Source organism: Lagopus leucura, unplaced genomic scaffold (assembly GCF_019238085.1).
Source record: "Lagopus leucura isolate 7727_CA_CO unplaced genomic scaffold, USGS_WTPT01 Super-Scaffold_739, whole genome shotgun sequence".
Lineage (NCBI taxonomy): Eukaryota > Metazoa > Chordata > Aves > Galliformes > Phasianidae > Lagopus > Lagopus leucura.
Window position 1 is genome coordinate 1,740,653 of NW_024962255.1, and position 16,353 is coordinate 1,757,005.

Sequence of the window (16,353 nt, forward strand, 5' to 3'; positions counted from 1 at the left end):
ATTAGAGAAGACTTAACTTCCACGGGAGTTCCTTCTTCCTCTGACCATATGGACCTAGTTGCAATTCTGCCAGGGAAATGCCTAGCACTACGACTAATGCCCTGGGTGGGACAGGAGGTCTGCAGGCTCGTTTATTATCTTGAAATATGTTTCCCACAAAGGCTCCTGTGTGCTTCAGATCAGGAATGCGGAAGAGAGGAATAACAACTTTTTAATACAACTTAAATTGTTAAGGACTATGAAACCACACTATGCCAGTGAGCAGAAGGTGTAAAAGAAAGTGAAAAAGACCACAGGGAAGAACTACAGGTTGGAGATGATAACAGATAGAACAGGCAAGAGGCATCAGCTACAGAAAGAGAAAAGGGCACAAGAAACTGAAAACGCTGAAATCAAGAAAAAAGGAACTCAAAAGAGTGGAAAAAAATTATCACAGATGATTAAATTCTGGGGGCAAAGGATAATGGCTTTGTAAACGCTGTATCTGCCTCTAAAAGTGACCAAGTACATAAGGACTTTCCTTGTTTTCAGGAAAAGAACACAATAACTCCCTGAGACAAGAAAATGACCTCTTCAGTTCACTGAAACACATCACACCGGTTGATTATGTGAAAAACATTGCCATACTATTGTTTTAATGTACCTCATCAAATTGCTCTACTACTACAGTCAACAGCATGCAAATAGCCACAAGGTGAAATCACACACTTGGCAGAAGTGACCACAACATTATCATAGAAAAGCACTTACAAAACAGGCAGACAACTCAGAGATTAAGTTGCCACCCAGAGAAAACATACATACTTAACTTGGCCTTGGAATTTCCAGGTTGGGAGCTGGCTGCACCAGAGTACACAAGTGCCCAGCCAGCACATAATGGACTGCTCACAAGTAAGACCTGCCACAATCCCCTCCAGACTCACTTTATACTGAACACATTTGAACTACGAGAAGAATCCTGTTTCCATTGTCTGGCTCTGAACATAGGTGCCACGGTGCCTCCTTCTTCCAAAAACTTATGTACAGACCTATATAGGAGAACAGTGGACATTCCCATGGTGTGCTAATCTCTTCACAGAATCACAGAATGGCCTGGGTTGAAAAGGACCACAATGACCATCTGCTTCCAACCCCCTGCTACGTGCAGGGTCGCCAGCCAGCAGACCAGGCTGCCCAGAGCCACATCCAGCCTGGCCTTGAATACCTCCAGGGATGGGGCATCCACAACCTCCTTTGGCAACCTGTTCCAGTGCCTCACCACCCTCTGAGTAAAAAACTTCCTAAATGCTGATGTTCTCTGTTCTTTCCCAGAATTTTGGCAAAGACCTAACTCCCTTTCAGAACATTTCTTTGGGGAGGAGGAAAACAAGTCATCCGCATCCATTTGTTAACCTGGCTTGAAACTAACTGGCAGGTTTGCTACAAGGGGTCATCTACCACAATCCTGTAGGGATGCAGGGCACAGGTGGAGACAGAGGAAGAGCTGCACTGCATTAATTAACTTTTACAAGGACTGGTAATAAGAAGTCACTCTGAGAAATAAACAGCTATGATACATTGATGAGATAGTTCATATTCCAGAGGTGTGGAGGATACTCAGTGCTAAGGATTTAGAGGTGTTCTGTGCGACAGCTAGACTCTCTGCTGGTTATGAAATAACAAATATTGCGGCAGAAGAAGATGGCATAGAGCAGAAACACATTCAGTTACCTGAGTTCATTTTACCATGAAGAGATGCAATTTCACATTTATCTTTTATTCATGCTACTTGAGTAGAAGGGAAAATTAATAAACACTGTACAACTTCTAATTTCTTATTCTGGACTGAAAGGACCATCTATTTTTCCTGAGGAAAAAAAAAAAAAAAAGAGTAAAAAGAGTACTAACTTGTCTTCATACCTGAACACAACTTTGTTGCTATTCCCAAACACTGCACAGGGCATAAGGCAACAGCATTTGAAATCCTGAAGACCATGACACACAATTCATAGCTGAAATCTATTTCCACATCAGTGTGAAATGAGATATGTTGCAAAAACTGTTAAATACTTCAGTATTGGCACTATATGGGTACAGTACTGCCGACGTTCAGAGCTGCTCTTCTTCTCTTGTTTCAAGTTAATATTTTTGAAGAAGCAAACAACTTGCTGGCAAGGTGACCACAAACTTAATAGCAGCCTCTCCCTTGAAATAATATTTTAATAATATTTTATAATAATATTTTATAATATATTATAATAATATAATAATATAATAATATTTTATAATAATTATTTTATAATAATATTTTATAATATAGGGAGGACTACAACAGAAAACTGAGCTGGTCAGTGTGCCCAGTTGAGCTCTAAATCCAAGCTGAAGATCCCTCCACACCTCTGAGAATCCTGCTTTCACTGTGTCAACGTATGAGATTACAAGTTTGTCGTCCAACATCTGACCAAAATTTCCCTTGATGTAATTTTCTATTTCTACAGGTCCTTAGGACAAAATGAACTATTTAGACTCTTCCTCCCTAATTTCATCCACTAAGAAAAACTAATAGGTTTCCTAGCCATATTCTTGGTTTCTATCAATCTCTAAAACAATTTCATACTCCAGTAACGCTACAGTAATTCCACTTACAATGAACCTAACTATAGACAAACTGCATACATTATTAGTTAAGACTCAATATGCTTCAAGCTAACATGAGTTCAAGTTGTGTGTCTAGCTAAGCAGTAACATTTGAAGCTTAACAATGATCATCTTGAAGGAAGGCTGCAGTGAGCCAAAGGTCAGCCTCTTCTCTGGTGTAACTAGTGATAAGACTATGGAGAATTGACCCAATTTGCACCAGGGGAGATTCAGGTTGGATGTTAGGAAATACTTCATCTCTGAAAGGAGTGGTCGGGCACTGGATGGAGCTGCCCAGGGAGGTGGTGAACCCTGGAGGTGTTCAAGAACTGTTTAGATGTTGTACGGAGGAATGCGCGTTAGCGAGAACTACAAGTGGATGGTTGGACTGGATGATCTTGCAGGTCTTCTCCAACCTTAAAGATTCTGTGATTTTATGATTAGAAATTAGGGGGGAAAAAAGCTGAAACCTGAAAATCAAAAGAAATTCAAGTAAGAAAAAAACAAAGGCTCATGAACTCAGCAGATTAATAATAAATACACGATGAGCAGGTTGACCAAAGGCTACAAAACTGTATTTGCAGAAGAGCTTAGACAACCTTTTTCCAAACATGTTCTGCAGAGAAGAGGATTACCAAGGGGCTTGTAGAGACTCAAACCATAGAAAATAAATTCACAGAATTGTACTTTTCGATGATTTCGAAAGATTCCTTCTTCATGGGTGACTTCTTAAAGGATCTCTCACAGTTACTAACAGGAGGGGCAGTGGGATAAGCAAAAAGTAGTAGTTGGTAACAAACTGAGGATCAAAATTATACAAAAGAAATATGGAATTAGCTACTTACTGGATAATATTTTCCATTCATCAGTCTGCTCTTATAAACAGAACTCCCTCAAAGAAAGTCTGCACTGGTTTTGGGGAAGATTCCTGGCAATCCAGTGCAAGTGACAGCACAATGAGCTGGAAAACAGCGTTCCAGATCTCTGCAAGACTCAGCTATGAAGTTAACACAGACATAGTGCAGGGTCTGGGAACGCAAAGGAGGAGATAGTGTGCACAAAGAAAATAGCATGTGACCTTTCAATTTAGAACAAAGCAACTGAAATTGGTATGCAGAGTTACAGGGAATCACTGAGGCTTCCTCAGAAATGTTAAGCAAAAGGGCTGTCTGTTTTAAAATAATCAAATTACCACAGAGAAAAGCAAGGAAACAAAGAAAACTAGGCAAAAGGCATTAACAAAGCTGGGAAAGAGAACCGGAATGGTTAGGAGAGTTTGAATAGAAAACCAAAGTAATACAATTTTAGAGTAAATAATATTCCTTCTGTTCTAAGTGGAGAGAGCTGGAATTCCATGCCAGGGTGCAATCACACTGCAGCACTATGTCAACACTTAGGAAACAGTCACAGCTTTACAAAAAGGTACAGCATGAATAACTTCCAGCACCATGACAAAAAAAGTATATATATGCAGAAGCTTCTCAAGCACCAGGACTCAAGATGGGCACCAGGAATCTTGTACCTAAGCCCATACTAGACAGACAGGCATTGCACAGTTATTTGCATAACAGGCTGTCACTGTTCATCTGCTCATCAGATTTACTTTGGGGCTGGGAACATTTAGATGTAGACGACAGTCATCTCCTTCATCTTATTCCTGAAACATCAAGTGCCCTGAAAACAGGCTCTGCTCCTCAGACATATATACCAGAACAAGACAGACTCCTCAGAAAGCAGCTGCTTGTTGGAGCCTCCTGTTCTGGATCAATATGACTTTGATTATTCCCCTAAGAGCCAAATGGATGAGGATTAGTCTCCATTTGTAAGCAATCCACTTTGCTCATCCCTCCTGGTAACAGAAGAGAGGCACTCTAACTTTATGGCTCCAAATCACAGCTGGGAGATGGCAACTGACAGCGGAGAAATGGCATGGTGTGATGCATCAGTCACACACACTGCAGATTTGAGCTCTGGCATGGAGAGCTGGCTTACTCTAGCCATAGGGAACTGAGGTTTAGGAAATGATGCAATATGAGCCTGAGGTGTTTAAAATGGAGAATTAAGAAGCAGTAAGACACAGATACAGGTTCAGCCCCGAATCTAATATATGATGTAGACAAAAAAAAAAAAGGCAGTCAAGGCAACAGTTTCCTATATCTAAACTAGGCATTCTAGACATTTTGGGGCAAATGGCATTGAACTGATTTCCAGATCAGTTTTCTATAAGTGATAAAATGTATTGTGTACAATATATGTCTTATTTTTGCACTGTTTTCATTCTTCTCGTTGCTTATGTTCTCTCTAACTTGCTAAGAAAACACACAATGAGCAGCAATTTAGTTTCTCTAAGCAAACACATGTAGTGGTGAACTGAGCACTTTTAAACAAAAACACTTTCAGGGAAAGCCTATTCTGTTTTCTCAGTCTTTGCAGTGGTTAAGGACTGACTTGTGCGACTTCTCTTATTTGCACATCGTTGCCTGCCATATGAATAAACCAAGTCCAAGTCTCCTCTTGAGAAAGGAGTTCCTTTGGATTTTAGGAACAGCAGAACAACTCTCTGCAATAACAGAAGTCTTGATGGGGTCATGCTTATGCTATGTGAACAGCAGGCATTACCTAGAGGCTAGTTATCTCACATCATGAAATTATAGAAGAGTATTATGAAAGTTTAACATTCAAGGTTAACATTCAATTGTCATTTGTTACATGGTTTGTACTACAATGTTTTACTGAGGATATTGGAGCAAGGACTTGATTAAGATGAGAGTCACTCAAGTTGAGATTGGGATGTGTTAAAAATACTCACCAATGCATTCTAATTGAATTGCAGGTACCTTATACTTCCCTGGATTCACTGAATGGAAGTTAAAGCCTGTAACAGGCAGCAGCGAACGTGGAGTACAAAAGGATGCCACTGATCTACAGTCTTAAATTACTACCATTTAAATAATAATAATGTGGAAAAGATTTCTAAAAATATTTATAGCTCTTGTATTTCTTGTCTTTGAGTAGTTGTGATAGAAATGAGCAGTGTAGGAGTTGGCAATGAAAACAGACTATCAGAAAAGCTGTTACAAATATGAAGCCAGGTGATCAGTCAGCCTCTCATGTAGTCAAATACATACTCTCATACGTTTTTCTAACTGAAGGCTAACTGGTTCTGTATGGTTTACCAAAATCATGGAAGCTTTCAACAGATCCAACGCTGTGATACTTAGCTTCTGAGCTTCCTTTAAATTAGTGATATGACATCAAGTCATTCAAAACTTTTGAGCATTGCTACCACAACTCTCTAGCTTGTAAGTGGATTTGAGCAAGTTTGCTGCAGCCTTGTACCTGCTACTGAAAAGAGAGAACCAAGCTCGGGTGTTCTTGTCCACGAGGAAATTCCACTATTTATACTTCTCATTTGCTCATACTGAAACCTTCTAAGGACTCTACTGCTGTGTAGATGTGAAAGACAGCGTGGCTGAGCAACAGCACAGTGGAGAATACTATTCTCTAAAGCTATAGACATATAACAGCTCTTTGAGATTACTCCACTTAATTTTGATGAAAGCACTAATTGATTATTCCAATAAATATCAGCATAAAAGCTTAATGTCTACGAAGACAATTAGTTCATTGGAGGAAATTATGCCACTGTTAATTCTGCTCTACCACCATCTTATTACAAAGACACCAGGAAACAGAATTAATGAATCTTTAAATGACCCTTCTCCCACAGATCATATTAAAAGTGTGGTCACTGTTGCAAAAAATACCCTTCAAAGAGCCCTGTCAGAGTTATTGACAGTTCTGTAGCATTTTACGAGTGTCACGCTGTTGTGTGTTATGAAAAGAGATAAAGTGTGAATCTTGTTAAAGGTCATTACTGCAGATCACACAAGCAAATTTCTTCTGAAAAAACAAACTGCCACCACTTCAGTCTCTTTGGGGCAAGGAATAGAAAAGGTTTCATATTCTATTTCAGCAGAACTATCCATGTGAAGATTTTCTTTTTTTCCTCCTCTATTCCAGTGTTGGTTACTGCTGCATACTGGTGAGATCAAAAGGAAATGAAAGCCAGGAAGCTGGATTTTCACAGAATCACAGAATCACAGAATCACCCGGGTTGGAAGGGACCCCAAGGATCATGTAGTTCCAACCCCCTTGCCTAGCAGGGCCACCAAACATACACATTCAGATCAGGTTGCCCAGGACCCCGTCCAACCTGGCCTTAAACACGTCCAAGGACGGGGCATCCACAACCTCCCTGGGCAGCCCGTTCCAGGGCCTAACCACTCTCCTAGTAAAGAACTTCCCCCTAACATCCAACCTAAATCTTCCCTCCTTCAACTTAAAACCATTTCCCCTAGTCCTGCTGTTGTCAGCCCTTTTGAAGAGTTTACTCCTCTCCTGGGTGTAGGTTCCCTTCAGGTATTGATAGGCTGCAATGAGGTCACCCCGCAGCCTTCTCTTCTCCAGGCTGAACAAGCCCAACTCCCTCAGCCTGTCCTGACAGGGGAGGTGCTCCAGCCCCCTGATCATCTTAGTTGCCCTCCTCTGGACCCTTTCCAAAATCTCTATGTCTTTCTTGTACTGAGGGCTCCACACCTGGACACAGTACTCCAGATGGGGCCTCACAAGAGCCGAGTAGAGAGGGACAATCACCTCCCTGTCCCTGCTGACCACCCCTCTCCTGATGGAGCCCAGGATCCCATTTGCCTTTCGAGCTGCCAGAGCGCACTGCTGGCTCATATTCAGTCTCTCGTCCATCAGGACCCCCAGGTCCTTCTCTGCCGAGCTGCTCTCAAGGACCACTCCTCCCAGCCTGTACAGGTGCCTGGGGTTCCTCCGGCCCAAATGCAAAACCTTGCACTTTGCCGTGTTGAACCTCATCAGGTTCACCCGAGCCCAGCCCTCCAGCCTGTCGAGGTCCCTCTGAATGGCATCCCTTCCTTCCACCGTATCAACCGCACCACTCAGCTTGGTGTCGTCAGCAAACTTGCTGAGGGTGCACTCAATTCCCTCATCGATGTCATTAATAAAGATGTTAAAGAGCACCGGTCCCAAGACAGACCCTTGGGGGACACCACTTGTTACCGGCCTCTACCTGGACATAGAGCCATTGACCACCACCCTCTGTCTGCGGCCTTTCAACCAATTGCTTATCCATCGGGTCGTCCACCCATCAAATCCACTTCCCTCCAATTTGGAGATGAGGATGTGGTGGGGGACCATGTCAAAGGCCTTGCTCAGGTCCAGGTAAATGACATCGGTCGCCTTCCCTTCGTCCACCAATGCCATCACTCCATCATAGAAGGCCACAAGATTAGTTAGGCATGACCTTCCTTTGGTGAAGCCGTGCTGGCTGTCTCGGATCACATGCTCATTCTTTATGTGACCGAGCATGTTGTCCAGGAGGATCTGTTCCATGATCTTCCCAGGCACGGAGGTGAGACTCACCGGCCTGTAGTTCCCCGGGTCCTCCCTGCTCCCTTTCTTGTATATGGGAGTGACGTGACCCTTCCTCCAGTCATCAGGGACCTCACCTGACAGCCACGACTTCTCAAATATGATGGAGAGCGGCTCAGCAACCACCTCAGCCAGCTCCTTCAGGACCCTGGGATGCACACCATCCGGCCCCATAGACTTGTATTCATTCAGTCTAAGGAGGCATTCTCGGACTTGCTCTGCCCTTACAGTGGGGAGGGATTTACCTCCTTGGTCCCCACATAGAGGTTTGGTGATACAAGGTTCAGGGACGTGAAAAAGACTAGAATCCTGGCCACCAGTGAAGACCGAGGTGAAGAACTCATTCAGCACCTCAGCTTTCTCTTCATCTGTTGAAGCCAGTTCTCCTTTTAAATTTACCAAAGTAGGTACACCCGTTTTGGCCTGTCTCTTCTGGGCAATGTACCTGTAGAAGGTTTTCTTATTGTTTTTCACGTCCCTTGCCAAGTTCAGTTCTGCCTGCGCCTTGGCTTCCCTGATCCCATGTCTGCAAGTCCGGACGGCATTCCTGTACTCTTCCCAGGTGACACAGCCTTGTTTCCAGAGCTTCTACACCCCTTTCTTCGCCCTCAGTTTTCTCAGCAGGTCCTTGCTGAGCCGTGCCGGTTTCATACCTCGCCTGCCCACTTTCTTATTCAGAGGAATGGAGACCTCTTGTGCTTCCAGGAGGGCATCTTTGAAGAGCCGCCAGCTCTCCTCAACATCCTTGTCTTTGAGGGCAGCGCGCCAGGGGATCTTGGCCAGCAATCCATTGAGTAGCTTGAAGTCTGCTCTTCTGAAGTTCAGTGTCCTGGTCCTGCTCTTTGCCAGGCCCACATCGCTTGAGATCACAAACTCAACCAGGGCGTGGTCGCTGGAGCCCAGGCAGCCTCCAACCTTGACGCCTTTGATGATCTCCTCGGCGTTGGTGAGCAGCAGGTCCAGCAACGCTTCACCTCTGGTCGGTCTGTCCAATACCTGAACCAGAAAGCTATCATCAATGGATTCCAAGAGCCTTCTGGAGCTCTTGCAGCTCGCCGTGTGGTTTTCCCAGCAGATGTCCGGATGGTTGAAGTCCCCCACCAGGACAAGAGCCCGTGAGCCAGACATCTCACGCATCTGGAGCAAGAAAGCCTCGTCAACAGCCTCCCCTTGATCAGGTGGTCTGTAGTATACCCCTAACACCAGCTGACCTATATTTGTCCCATCTCTAATCCTAACCCACAGGCTCTCAACCTGTTCCTGACTGCTTCTCGTAGGGAGCTCCTCACAGTTTATCCAATCTCTGACATAGAGAGCAACTCCCCCACCCCTCCTACCTCACCTATCTCTCCTAAAGAGTCTATAGCCGTCGATGGCAGTATCCCAATTGTGGGAGTCATCCCACCATGTTTCTGTGATAGCAACAAGGTCATAACTTTCCGAGTGCATCACAGTTTCCAGTTCCTCCTGCTTGTTACTCAGGCTGCGTGCGTTGGTATAAAGGCACTTCAGCTGGGCTATCCGTCTCGCCACCTTTATAAGGGATCTAGGATCCCCTAGAACAGCAGCATCCCCAGCATCCCCCTGCCCTAGTCCTTCCCTATGCACTCTGCCGTCATTGCCCATGGAGTTTGGTACAAGCCCTCGAATGACCCGTTCAACCCCAGTAGCCCTTATTTTGTCCCCTTCCCCCTTCATTCCTAGTTTAAAGACCTGTCAATGAGTCCCGCTAATTCTTCAGCTAAGATCCTCTTACTCCTCAGGGACAGGCTGCATGCATCAGCAGCCATCATGCCAGGTGCAGTGTAAATTGCCCCATGGTCAAAAAAGCCGAAATTCTTGCGCCTGCACCAGCTCTTAAGCCATCTATTGAAGAGTTGGGTATTTTGGATCCTCCCTGTACCTTTCCCTGACGCCACGGGCATAGAAGAAAAGACCACCTGCACCCCAGCTCCTTCAAGTATTCGCCCCATTCCCCTGAAGTCTTTCTTGATAGACCTCAGGCTTTCCTTATCAACTTCCTCGCCGCCAGCCTGAATTATTAAAAGCGGGTAATAATCTGAAGGCCGAATCAACCCAGGAATTTTCTTTGAAATGTCCCTGACCCGTGCCCCAGGAAGGCAGCACACCTCTCTGCGGGTAGGGTCGGGCCGGCATATAGGGCCTTCTGTTCCTTGCAGAAGGGAGTCGCCTATGACAATCACCCTCCTGTCCTTACGGGTAGAAGCAGTCTTGAGGGTTGGGGGCGACCGCTTCGCCTGAGGCAACCTCACGGGTGAACCTGTCTCCGCACTCTCACTCGTCCCCCCTCAACTTCCAGGGCCTCAAACCTGTTACGCAGAGGCACCTGGGGAGCCGGGGATGGTCGGGATGGGGGATGCCCCCTCCGCCGAGCAGGTACCTGTTTCCACTCCTCCTCCCTTCTCAAATTGCTGTTAGGGGGAAGAGAGGACAGGGGGCTCGCTGAAGCGCTGTCAGCTGGCTGGTTCCCCTTTACCAGGTGTTTGTAAGGTGGCAGGGGCTGACGTGCTCCGTGAGGAGCCTCGTCTGTGTGCCAAGAACCTGAGGTTGAGAGGGACTGACACCACCAGTCAATCTCCCTCTCACACTCTTTTATAGTCCTCAGCCTCTCCACTTCCTCCTTCAGGCTAATCACAAGGCTGAGCAAGTCATTCAATTGCTCACACCTTGTACAAGTGCTGCCTCCTTCATGTGGCATTGCAAAGGCCAGGCTGTGGCACTCCTCACAGCCAGTGACCTGCACACTAGCATCTCGTGATGTTATCTCTGTCTGAGTCGCCACACACTTCATACCATTGTTCTCCTCTCTATGCATGCACCAGACCTCAGTCTGGCTCTGGACTGTCTTCTTGGCTACTGTCTTTCTACTGCGCGTGCTCGGGACCTCTGCATGGCTCTTCACAGTTTTTGTGTTTGAAGCCTTCTGCCGGGGTGCACCCATCGCTACCAGCAGGCTCACTAACTCAACAAGAAAGTCCTATAGGGGTGCAAGTGATCAGTCCTGCCCTGCTGCCCCCTACCCTCACACTATTGCCGGGTTCACTAAGTGCCCTGGCACTTACCACCAATAGCAATAACAAGACTCCTTGCAGGGGAGTGCAGACAGGGGTACCTTACAAAAGCACCACGTTAAGGCAGCCTGGGAGAGAGCTGTACTACCTCCTCTGCTGTGCCTCAGGTGCTCAGCGACACGTCGCTGCCCTCTCGTTTGCTTGTTCACTTCTTTTAATTGAGATTACCACATTGGAGGTTTCCTGGCAGAAGCAGCCTGTTTCAAAAACAAAGTCAAGCAGATGTAGACCCGTCGCGATAAAATTGTATAAGCGTCACGATATACCGGATCTCTGTATTAGGGAAAGCTTACCCTCTTGTTAACCTGATCACTGGTTCACACCGTGAAGGGGTGGAGTGCATGGGAACTACTGAGTCACGGCCTGAACCTCTGATTAATCACCTGAGGTGAGCCATGAGTCAGCCAGAGGAGCACAGGTAAAGGCAATTCAGCTGTGCTGCCGGAAGGGGTGGAGCCAGGCTCCTAGACCTATTTAAGAGCTGGCTACCAGCGGGGAAGGATCTCTTCTGGAGATCACCTCTCTTGGTGTTTTCTGGTGAGCTCAACCCAAGGGTAAGCTCTTCCACTTATTCTCTTCTGTGATCGTTGTCTACTTTGCCTAATTCTCTTGATTATATTGTGATTATAACATCTTGATATCTGTTGATTATACAATTATATTGTGATTATAACATCTTGATATCTATTGATTATACACAATTATATTGTGATTATAACATCTTGATTATGCAAGACCATTCCTCCTTGGACAGCTCACTCAGTATTTATGCACTCAGTGGCCCAACATACTTTTCTTGAGAACTTCTAACTGGAACGCTGCTATGCACGCACTGAGAAACAGTTTTTATCTTTGCAGTCAAGAAGGAGCCTGAATCTCGATCTGACTGACCACAGGTGAGTCCTGCAGTCACAGCACTGCTGGATAAAAAAACAAGTAGGAAGAAAAGGTAGAACGATGGCAATCATTCTTCATCTGTGTCTGAAAGTCATTGGAGATCAGCAAACAGCTCATCCAAAGACAATGCATCCAAACTGTGTACTTCCCTACGCCTACAGCTTCAACAGGCTTTACTGAGACAAGGTTCCTTCACCGAGTAAGGTTTCAAACAAGTGAAAATACAAAAATGAAAAACAAATTTGTGATAATGCTTCTAACTAAAATCTACGGAATAAGGCTTTTCTCATGCTTTGCTTTTTATAGATCCCACCAAATTTCAGAGAATACAAGCTCAACTAGATACATCCATATTGATGTTATATGTTGGCAATAATTTTAAGTTATATTCTGAGGGGATGAACATAACATTTAAAACATGCAGTCTGAATTGCTGAAATGTTTTAAAAGTGTTCATCTATCAGATTCACACATTTTTGTAGAAGACTAGTAAAATCTGTCTGTACCTAAAGCTGGAGAAATCATGCTAATTCACATTTTAGTAAACACGTACAGCCATCAGCATCTCTACTAACTTCCTACTGTTCACATACAATTGGCAATATATCTTCATAATGTGCAATCTCATCTACAGTACTACACAATAATAATGAGATATCAACAAAGCAAATTCAACATCAATGCAATCAGTTCCTTGCACCACGTACTGAAGTAATATGGTTTGTGAGAACGAGAGCTTAAACTCCAGACTTTCAAACAATTCTGAGTATAGATCATACAATAGCTGATCTTCAATAAATCATCAAAGCTGTGAGACAACAATTCAAATTTACAGTAGCTGAAAATGTTGGCCCTTAAGCCTTAACTCCAGCAAACAAAATAAGAGAACAGAGATGCATAACTTCAGAATAAAGCACTGATTTTAATGTTTAATTTCCTATTGTATCCATGGGTGAGAATCTTAATGTTATTCTAAGTGCAGTTCTTCACATAAATCACTTCAGAATCCTTCGGAAGTTCAGCCAGCACACAAAGACAGCCCATCTCTGAAGCAGCTGATTCAAATCCAGAGCTCAAAGCACAAGACAGTCTGCTGCAACGTTCATCCTTTCACCCACAGAAGCACTGCTCTACTCTGAAGACATTTGCTTCTTATGTTTTCCACTGTCTACTTGCATTTGAAAATTTAAGAGAGTTTCACCGAAACGAGTGCTGACTTACAGAGTACCACCACCTTGATAAATCTAGCAGCATTCCCCCAAAACTCCATTCAAGCTTTTTGGAGACTGAAGACTATTCATTTTTAACCAGATCAGGAGCTGCAAGGTTGAACTCAAAGACAAAAAATAACATCCTCAATTTGGCTGGGACTTTTACTGGGGTTATGGAGATGGGTAGATCTCACACTGAGTGACTTGGTCTGGAGCAGTCACAGGCATGGGTTGATGGTTGGACTAGATGATCTTAGCTGCCTTTCCAACCTTAATGATTCTATGAAATAAATTGCCAGGCAAGGCCAACAGAGGTCTACCTGAAGATGCTACATCTGCATTTCTCATCCCGGGCCTTCAGCCATCCCTGTCCAGTCCTGAAATGAAGTCCTTCTTGTACTTCCCAACCCGACAAGGAGCAGATGTCCTTGCATTTTAGCATTACAGCCATGTGGTCGACTTGCACAAGGAGGTATCCATACCAGCTGCGTTCTACAGCTGTGTATCTCATTTAGAGAAAAATGACATTCTGAGGCATGCAATGCAATACAAACGTTAACAAGGTCTCCTAATATAATCTTAAAATCAAGATTTACCATTCATAATTAATTAAAAGGATCTGTCTGATGAACTATCTTATGCTTCCCTTTTCCTGTTTGTTAACACAGGAAAATACCACTGACATTTTTTCTTTTTAATGTTCTCAACACTAAAAAGAAGGGAGAAGAAAACAAAACAAAACCACCATCATTTTATCTCCTCAAAACCTCCTTCCATATTGTCAGCTTCCCAAAGCAATGACTCATCTGCAGCCTCTGATTTAAAGCAGGGTTCAGCAAACAATTGGAACGTTTTGTTCATTTTTCATTTTGCATACTGCTACATTTAATATTCCTACAAAAAGAGCTTTTTTCGTCTCTGGGTGTTTTTTTGTTGTTTTCAACTTTATATATTATACCTTCTCCCTAATTGGAGTCACTGCAACTTTTATCATGTATTCAGATTTTATTGTATATCCTTTTTTTAAAAAGGATAAGGTTTTAAAAGTTTGCCCCTTCCTCCACTACCTTAGTACTATAACTCCAGGTATTCATATCACATGTGACAGATTTAAAAAAAAAAAAAAAAAAAAAAAGTGAAAATCCTTTGTTATGTAAAAATAAATAGGGATTTATTAGGATCATTCATTTACGTATATGAGAGCACAGAAAAATGGAGGCTACTTCTGCAGCTTTTAAAAAACAAGTAACACTGTTCTATTCATAAAGTGATTATTGTCTCGTATTTATTTTTAGAGGGCCTGAAATAGGCCCTTCTGATTTTCTACTCACCGCCTCCCATCAGCCTACTAGGTGTTTCTCATAGCTCATGGTGCCCTAAATGGCTTTCAGAATAAAAAAACCCCGTCCCTTATGAACAATATTATATAGATTTTAAAGGTCATCACATAACTGAGCATGCATTACCAAAATACCAGTAATGTGGTCAAAGTTGCAGATACAACCTGTACAGATTCAACATGTAAAATAACCATCCGTATTCTCCCGATTACTGCTTTCTCAACATCTATTTCCATATCACAAATTTCCCATTCATTATTCCAGTTTCTGTGTAAGTATTACAAATCTCAAAATCTTTCTAGTTCACATCAAAAATTTCATCAGAAACTTTCACTGACTATGGAAACAGAGAATAGATAAGCTTATATTTGGATTCTAAGTTTAAGAATAAAGAATTTAAAATGCTTCAGGTGAGATTAATGTGCAAAACAGCAGTATTTTTGATAGATTACAGTAAGCATTCATGAAGTCCTGAAACTATCAGACTATCTCTTCCAATAACGCAATGGAGAGATTGTTGGATTTCCCTGGCCCACGCCTCTGGGCACTGTGCTAGAGTTTACAGGATGCCTTTCTTGTTTCCTGAACACTCAATTAAGGGTTCATGAGATTTTGGCAATGCCTTGAATTATACAGCAGTCACATCTAGCCCTCATTCATCTGACACTGAGACAAGCAAGAAAAAGCCACCGCGTGCCATCTGTGCCACGTTACTGTGATTGCACTATAAAGTAGAGCAGTGCTCAGAGCGTTTGTCATTTATCAGAGGAAAGGACTATTTCTGAACATTGAGGGGTTTAGGATGGTTTAGAACATAATTTCTTTCTTTAGCTTAATTCCTAATTTATGTGATGTTCCTGTTTTAATAGTGGCTGTTTTGTAGACCCAATTCTGTTTCCAGGTTGCTCCAAAAGTAACATCTCCTATTTCTTTCCATAGAAACTACGACAGATACAATGAGCACAGTGACATTAGTCAACAGAGCAAATTCTCAGCTACAAAACGTTATTTTTCAACACAATCAGCACCACTAGCTGTGAATTTTCAATGGGTGTCATTTGTTCCTCTTGGAGGAACTCAATGAGACTCCTCCTCTTCATATACACTTCCATGACACAGAATCGACACAGAATCATAGAATGGCCTGGGTTACAAAGGACCACAATGCTCATCTGGTTCCAACCCCCTGCTATGTGCAGGGTCACCAACCAGCAGACCAGGCTGCCCAGAGCCACATCCAGCCTGGCCTTGAATGCCTCCAGGGATGGGGCATCCACAACCTCCTTGGGCAACCTGTTCCAGTGCCTGTGGGTGAAAAATTTCCTCCTAATATCTAACCTAAACCTCCCCTGTCTCAGTTTAAAATGTCAGACATAATTTTGACAGATTGCCCTTCTGCTGCCATCTGTTGCACAGCAACAAAACATAACAAAATGCTGGAAGGAAAGTTTGGTCTGTACTGCCATACAACCAACATTCACCTCTGATGTTGTGGGCCAACAGAATAAAATAGGAGGAATTACTTTTAGAGTAGCCCACACACGTGCAAACCTTAAGACATTGTATTCCATATTACGACACTCACGGATGTGAGATTTCAATACAATGTAGACCGTTTTAATAGTATTGAACAGTGGGGAAATACTAGAATTAAGGCTGTGTTTGTCTCCAGAACTTTCCTCCATCAGTAATTTACACTCTGTGCTCAGAAGTGCAAGGTAAGATAAGATAATTTTT